The following is an 8,290-nucleotide window of genomic DNA, read 5'->3' on the forward strand; positions in this document are numbered from 1 at the left end:
TGGGTGCAATTGACTCCCTATGAGTAATTTGTCAAAAAGATATTTATTTTAAAAGCAACACAAATAACTTACAGAAAATTTAGAAAATAAGAGAAAAAAATAACTACAACCCTACTTTATACGATCCTTCCTGGCATTTTGATATTTTTCTTTCCTCTCTCTCTCCCACCGTACACACACACACTTGAAACACAATTATAATTATACTGTAAATACAATTGTTGTGCTTTTGATATGTATTTTTCTGTTTTGATGGTTCATCATTTGATATTATGCATTTTTCTATTGTGCTTTTTATATTATGTATTTTTTTATTTTAAATTGTAACAGCCAACATTTCACTATTTTATTTTTTATTTATTTTATTTGTATTTTTTTTGAGACAGGGTCGCACTCTGACACCCAGGCTGGAGTGCAGTGTCTTAATCTTGGTTCACTGCAACCTCCACCTCCCAAGCTCAAGTGATCCTCCCACCTCAGCCTCCTGAGTAGCTGGGACTACAGGCGTGTACCACCAGACCCGACTAATTTTTGTATTTTTAGTAGAGATGGGGTTTTGCCATGTTGGCCAGGCTGGTCTTGAACTCTTGACCTCAGGTGAACCAGCAGCCTCAGCTTCAGCCTCCCAAAGTGCTGGGATTACAGGTGTGAGTCACTGCACCTGGCCAGATATATTAGATCGATCCTTCCTTCCTTCCTTCCTTCCTTCCTTCCTTCCTTCCCTCCTTCCCTCCCTCCCTCCTTCCTTTCCTTCCTTCCTTCCTTTCTTCCTTCCTTTCTCTCTCTCTCTCTCTCTCTCTTTCTTTTTGAGACAGAATTTTGCTCTGTCACTTGGGTCACAGTGCAGTGGGGTGATCTTGGCTCACTGCAACCTCCACCTCTCAGGTTCAAGCAATTATATTGCCTCAGCCTCCTCAATAGCTGGGATTACAAGTGTGCACCAACACACACGGCTAATTTTTGTACTTTTAGTAGAGACAGGGTTTTACCATGTGGGCCAGGCTGGTCTCAAACTCCTGACCTCATGTGATCTGCCTGCCTTTGCCTCCCAAAGTGCTAGGATTACAGGCGTGAGCTGCTGCACCTGGCCTAGATATTTCATTTTAAAATTAACATGCTATTCAATAGAATTTGGAAACTGGCTGGGCATGGTGGCTTATGCTTACAATCCTAGCTCTTTGGGAGGCCAAAGTGGGAAGACTGCTTGAGCCTCGTGAGCTAGGATCACAACACTGCACTCTAACCTGGGCAACAGGGCAAGATCCTGTGTCTAAAAACGCAATAAAATAAAATAGAGGCCGGGCGCGGTGGCTCACGCCTATAATCCCAGCACTTTGGGAGGCCGAGGCGGGTGGATCACAAGGTCAGGAGATCGAGACCACGGTGAAACCCCGTCTCTACTAAAAATACAAAAAAAATTAGCGGGGCGCGGTGGCAGGCGCCTGTAGCCCCAGCTACTCAGGAGGCTGAGGCAGGAAAATCGCGGGAACTCGGGAGGCGGAGCTTGCAGTGAGCCGAGATTGCGTCACTGCACTCCAGCATGGACGACAGAGCAAGACTCCGCCTCAAAAAAAAAAACAAAAAAAAAAACCCCAATAAAATAGAATTTGAAAAATACAGGAAAATAGAGAAAAATGTACTTATTTTTCTAACCCAATGGAAAAAGCAGCTGACATTTTTGTTAATTCCAGCCTCTATGGATAGGACATTTTTCCCACTACATAGTTGTAATCATACATGTGTATTTTTCCTGCCTCATGCATGCCTTCCTGTGCTGTTACACAAACTAAAGATTTTTAATGACTGCATAATATTCCTAAGAAGATACAGTATGGCTTATTTAACTATTTGGGTATGTTCAGGTTGTTTCCAATGATTTCATGCATAAAGCTTTTTCCATATCTTGGATCATTTTGTTAGAATGAAAATCCAATATTAGAACTTGCAAATCAAAGTTTGTTTTTAACAATTGTTTTTGTTTATTACAGATCTTGCTAAGTTGCTTTCTAAAAGCATTAACCAATTATGTTGCCACCTCTAATTTTTGTAATAATCACCATTGAGAGCATGAGATTTTTTTCTTTTTTCTTTCTTTCTTTTTTTTTTTTTTTTTGTGGCAAGGCCTCTGTCACCCAGGCAGGAGTGCAGTAACAATCTTGGCTCACTGCAACCTCTACCTCCTAGATTGAAGCAATTCTCCCTCCTCAGCCTCCTGAGTAGCTGGGATTACAGGCATGCGCCACCACGCCCAGAGAGTTTTTGTAGTTTTGGTAGAGATAGGACTTCACCATGTTAGCCAGTCTGGTCTCAAACTCCTGACCTCAAGCGATCTACTCACCTCAGCCTCCCAAACTGCTGGGATTACAGGCGTGAGCCACAATGCCCAGTCAAGAGCATGAGATTTTTCTCTTGAGAGGCATGGCATACTTCTAACTTTAAAAATTCAAACTTTTTGGCCGGCGTGGTGGCTCAGGCCTATAATCCCAGTACTTTGGGAGGCTGAGGCCGGTGGATCACAATGTCAGGAGATTGAGACCAGTCTGGCTAACATGGTGAAACCTCGTCTATACTAAAAATACAAAAATTAGCTGGGTATGGTGGCGCATGCCTGTAATCCCAGCTACTTGGGAGGCTGAGGCACAAGAATCGCTTGAACCAGGGAGTCAGAAGTTGCAGTGAGCCGAGATCATGCCACTGTAATACAGCCTGGTGACAGAGCGAGTCTCTGTCTTAAAAAAAAAAAAAAAAATTCAAACTTCTTTGCCCAGAAACCTCTCTCTTTTTTTTTTTTTTAAAGACAGAGTTTCACTCCTGTTGCCCAGGCTGGAGTGCAATGGCACGATCTCGGCTCACCAGTACCTCCGCCTCCCAGGTTCAAGTGATTCTCCTGCCTCAGCCTCCTGAGTAGCTGGGATTACAGGCATGTGCCACCACACTAATTTTGTATTTTTAGTAGAGACGAGGTTTCTCCATGTTGGTCAGGCTGGTCTTGAACTCCTGACCTCCGGTGATCCGCCCACCTCAGCCTCCAAAAGTGCTAGGATTATAGGTGTGAGCCACCGTGCCCGGCCTTTACCCAGAAATCTTAAAGGCTTTTTGTCATTTTTTTGGGTAAATTACCTGAATTGGATGCAGTGAAAATTAATGAGAACATAACTATTAGGAACATGTGAATTCTGATAAATGTTCCTAATCTCTAAGGATAATATTATGTATATCTTTATTTTATTTTTTATTTTTTTTGAGATGGAGTTTCGCTCTTGTTGCCCAGGCTGGAGAGCAATGGTGTGATCTCAGCTCACTACAACCTCCGCCTCCTGGGTTCAAGTGATTCTCCTACCTCAGCCTCCCAAGTAGCTGGTATTACAGGCAAGCGCCACCCCACCCGGCTAATTTTGTATTTTTAGTAGAGACAGAGTTTCTCAGTGTTGGTCAGGCTGGTCTCAAACTCCAGACCTCAGGTGATTCACCCGCCTCAGCCTCCCAAAGTGCTGGAATTATAGGCGTGAGCCACTGCTCCCTGCCATATAATATATATCTTAATCATAGAAACTCTAAAAAAGTTAACATACTCATTATAAAAGGTTACTTTGAAATGTCTTCAGAGCTGGGCAGGATGAGGTGAGTCACACTTGTAATCCCAGCACTTTGGGAGGCCAAGGTGGGTGGATCGCTTGAGGTCAGGAGTTTGAGACCAGCCTGGCCAACATGGTGAAACCCTGTCTCTACTGAAAATACAAAAATTAACCAGGCATGCTGGCACACACCTGTAATCCCAGCTACTCACAAGGCTGGGGCAGGAGAATTGCTTGAACCGAGGAGGCAGTGGGTGCAGTGTAAACTGAGCTCGTGCCACTGCACTCCAGCCTGGGCGACAGAGCAAGACTGTGTGTCAAAAAAAAAAAAAAAAAAGAGCAACAACAACAAAGAATGAAAGAGGGGCTATCATTTTAGATTCTACATATGTTTAAAGGATAAAGGAATACTACAGACAATGCTATCTATGCCCGTAAGTTGAACAACTTAGTTTTATGGACAAATTCACTGAAAATCACAAATTACTAAAACTGATTCAAGAAGAAAGGGTAGGGGGCTGGGCGTGGTGGCTCATACCTGTAAATCCTAGCACTTTGGGAGGTCAAGGTGGGTGGATCACTTGAGGTTAGGAATTCCAGACCAGACTGGCCAATATGGTGAAACCCCATCTCTACTAAAAATACAAAAATTAGCCGGGTGTAGTGGCACATGCCTGTAATCCCAGCTACTTGGGAAGCTGAGGCAGGAGAATCACTTCAACCCAGGAAGCAGAGGTTGCAGTGAGCCAAGATCTCACCACTGCACTTTAGCCTGGGTGACAGAGGGAGACTCTGTCTTGGAGAAAAAAAAAAAAGAAGGGAAAGGGTAGGATAAAGGGACGTCGATTAATGGGTACAAATAGCTGGGCGCGGTGGCTCAGGCCTGTAATCCCAGCACTTTGGGAGGTCAAGGTGGGTGGATTGCTTGAGGTCAGGAGTGTGAGACCAGCCTGGCCAACATGGTGAAACCCTGTCTCTACTAAAAATACAAAAATTAGCTAGGCGTGGTGGTGCATGTCTGTAATCCCAGCCACTCGGGAGGCTGAGGCAGGAGAATCGCTTGAATCCGGGAGGTGGAGGTTGCAGTGAGCCGAAATCGCGCCACTGCACTTCCAGCCTGGGCAACAGAGGGGGCGGAAAAAATACAGGCTGGGCAGGAAATCAAAACCATCCTGACCAACATGGTGAAACCCCGTCTCTACTAAAAATCAAAAAATTAGCCAGGCAGGCCTGGTAGTGTGTGCCTGTAATCCTTGCTACTCAAAAGACTGAGGCAGGAAAATTGCTTGAACCCGGGAGGTGGAGGTTGCAGTGAGCTGAGATTGCACCGCTGCACTGCAGCCTGGGCGACAGAGCGAGATTCCGTCTTGAAAAAAAATAAAAATTAAAAAATTTAAAAAATAAAAATACAAAAATTAGCTGGGTGTGGTGGCAAGTGCCTGTAATCCCAGCTACTCGGGAAGTTGAGGGAGGATAATTGCTTGAACCTGGAGGCGGAGGTCACAGTGAGCAGAGATCATGCCATTGCACTACAGCCTGGATGACAAGAGTGAAACTCCATCTCAAAAAATAAAAAATAAAATAAAATAAATGGGTATAAATATACGATTGATAGGAGAAATAAGACGGTCATCAGTAGGGTGACTATAGTTTGCAATAATCTATTGTACCTTTCAAAATAGCTAGAAGACAATAATTCAAATGGTTCTAGCATAAAGAAAATAAACATATTTAAAGTGATGGATATCCAGCTACACCAACTTGATCTTTACAAATTATATGAATATATTAAAATAGCATGTTCTCCAAAATTATATGCATCTATTATGCATCAATAAAAATTAATGAAGAAATAGAAAACCTGAATGGTCCTAAATCAATTAAAGAAATTGAATTCATCATGTAAGACCTTCCCAAAAAGAAAACTTTGTACCCAGATAGTTTCACCAGTGAATTTCTATCACACATTTAAGTTAAATAATACTAATCCTGGCCGGGCGTGGTGCCTCATGCCTATAATCCCAGCATTTTCGGAGGCCAAGTCGGGCAGATTGCTTAAGCTCAGCAGTTCGACACCAGCTGGGCAACATGGCAAAACCCCATCTCCACCAAAAATATAAAAAAATTAGCTGGACGTGGTGGCACGCACCTGTGGTCCCAGCTACTCCAGAGGCTGAGGCAGGAGGATCACTGGAGCCCAGGAGGCAGAGATTGCTGTGAGCCGAGATGGTGCCACTGCACTCCAGCCTGGGTGACAGAGCGAGACCCCGTTTCAAAAAGAAATTACATGTTTTTACAAAAAATTACCAAAAAAGACCAATCCTTCCAGGAAATAAAGGGGATGCATTTCCTGACTCAGTTTATGAGGACAGCATTACCCAGATATCAAAACCAGACAACCACATTGCAAGAAAACTGTAGATCGATATATCTCATTAATATAGATGCAATTTTTTTTTTTTTTTTGAGATAGGGTCTCACTTTGTCGCAATGGAGTGCAGTGGTGTGATCACAGCTTACTACAGCCTCGACCTCCCTGGGCTCAGTTGATTCTCCCATATCATCCTCCTGAGTAGCTGGGACTACAGGTGCACACCACGAGGCCCAGCTAATTTTTCTATTTTTTGTAGAGACAGGGTTTCCCATGTTGCCTAGGCTGGTCTCAAACTCCTGCGCTCAAGCAATCCAGCTGCCTCAGCCTCCCAAAGTGCTAGGATTACAGGCATGAACCACCACTCCAAATTTATCAACAAAATATATATATATTTTTTAATTGAGACGGAGTCTTGCTCTGTCGCCCAGGCTGGAGTGCAGTGGCGCGATCTCGGCTCACTGCAAGCTCCGCCTCCCGGGTTCATGCCATTCTCCTGCCTCAGCCTCCTCAGTAGCTGGGACTACAGGCGCCCGCCACCACGCCTGGCTAATTTTTGTGTTTTTAGTAGAGACTGGGTTTCACCGTGGTCTCGATCTCCTGACCTTGTGATCCGCCCGGCTCGGCCTTCCAAAGTGCTGGGATTACAGGCGTGAGCCACCGCGCCCGGCCAACAAAATATTTTAAAATAACATCTTGAAATATATAAAAAGGATAATACAAAGCATCAAATAACTGTAAAAGTAGCCAGCAACCCTCGGGGCTGCTCTGCCTATGGAATAGCCATTCTTTTATTCCTTTACTTTCTTAATAAACTTGCTTTCACTTTACTGTATGGACTTGCCCCAAATTCTTTTTCACACAAAGTCCAAGAACCCTTTCTTGGTGTCTGTATTGGGACCCCTTTCTGGTAGCAAGGGGACATGGGAACCTTCTCAGGTGATATGAGTGTTCTACATCTTGATTATGCTGGTAGTTACACTGATGCATATATTTGTTGAAACTCACTGAACAATATACTTTAATTAGTGCTTTTTATTGTATGTAAATTATGCCTCAGAAAATTAATTTTAAAACATTTGGAAGCTGCTGGTCTAGGGGGTGTCAAGAAAATAACCATTAGGGCTACAACATTTTTGTTAAATGATGTCAATGAACAGAAGGAGCAAATATGTGTTGCTCTTATAGTTGGATAAAATTCAAACATAATTTTAAAGGAAGCAGTAATACATTCACATGATTATAACAGAAATGGAGGCTGAGCGCGGTGGCTCACGCCTGTAATCTCAGCACTTTGGGAGGCCGAGGCGGACAGATCACCTGAGGTCAAGAGTTTGAGACCAGCCTGACCAACATGGTGAAACCCCTTCTCTACTAAAAATGCAAAAATTAGTTGGGCGTGGTGGTGGGTGCCTGTAATCCCAGCTAATCGGGAGGCTGAGGCAGGAGAATTGCTTGAACCCAGGAGGCAGATGTTGTAGTGAGCTGAGATCATGCCAGTTGCACTCCAGCCTGGGCAACAGATTGAGACTCTGTCTCAAAAAAAAAAAAAAAAAAAAGAAAGAAAGAAAGAAAAAGAAACGATACAGAAGGGCTTATTAATGAAAATAGATGTTCCCTTGGCTCCTCCTTTCCTAACACAGTCCTGTTCCCTAGAATCATCCACTTTTAATACATACAATTTTGTTTTGCTCTTTTTCTGAATGAAATAATGTCCTTTGGAGCAACATGGATAGAGCTGGAGACCATTGTCCGAAATGAAATAACTCAGATACAGAAAACCAAATACCATATGTTCTCACTCAAAATGGGAGCTAAACAGTGGGTAGACATGGACATAAGGATGGAAATAATAGACACTGGGACCTCCAAAAGGGGAAAATGGGGGAGGAAGGATTTAAAAAATTACCTGTTGGGTACAATAGAAGCCCAAATCTCACCATTATGTAATATAACCGGTAACAAACCTATACATGTACCCCCCTGAATCCAAAATTTAAAAATTAAAAAGTTGGCTGGGTGCAGTGGCTCACACCTGTAATCCTAGCACTTTGGGAGGCCGAGGCATGTGGATCACGAGGTCAGGAGATCGAGACCATCCTGGCTAACATAGTGAAACCCCGTCTCTACTAAAAATACAAAAAATTAGCCGGACATGGTGGCGGGCGCCTGTAGTCCCAGCTACTCAGGAGGCTGAGAAAGCAGAATGGCGTGAACTCGGGAGGCGGAGCTTGCAGTGAGCTGAGATCGCGCCACTGCACTCCAGCCTGGGTGACAGAGTAAGACTCGTCTCTAAATAAATAAATAAATAAATAAATACAATTTAAATTTAAATTTAAATTTA

The sequence above is a fragment of the Papio anubis genome, chromosome 7 (genome assembly GCF_008728515.1).
Source record: "Papio anubis isolate 15944 chromosome 7, Panubis1.0, whole genome shotgun sequence".
Lineage (NCBI taxonomy): Eukaryota > Metazoa > Chordata > Mammalia > Primates > Cercopithecidae > Papio > Papio anubis.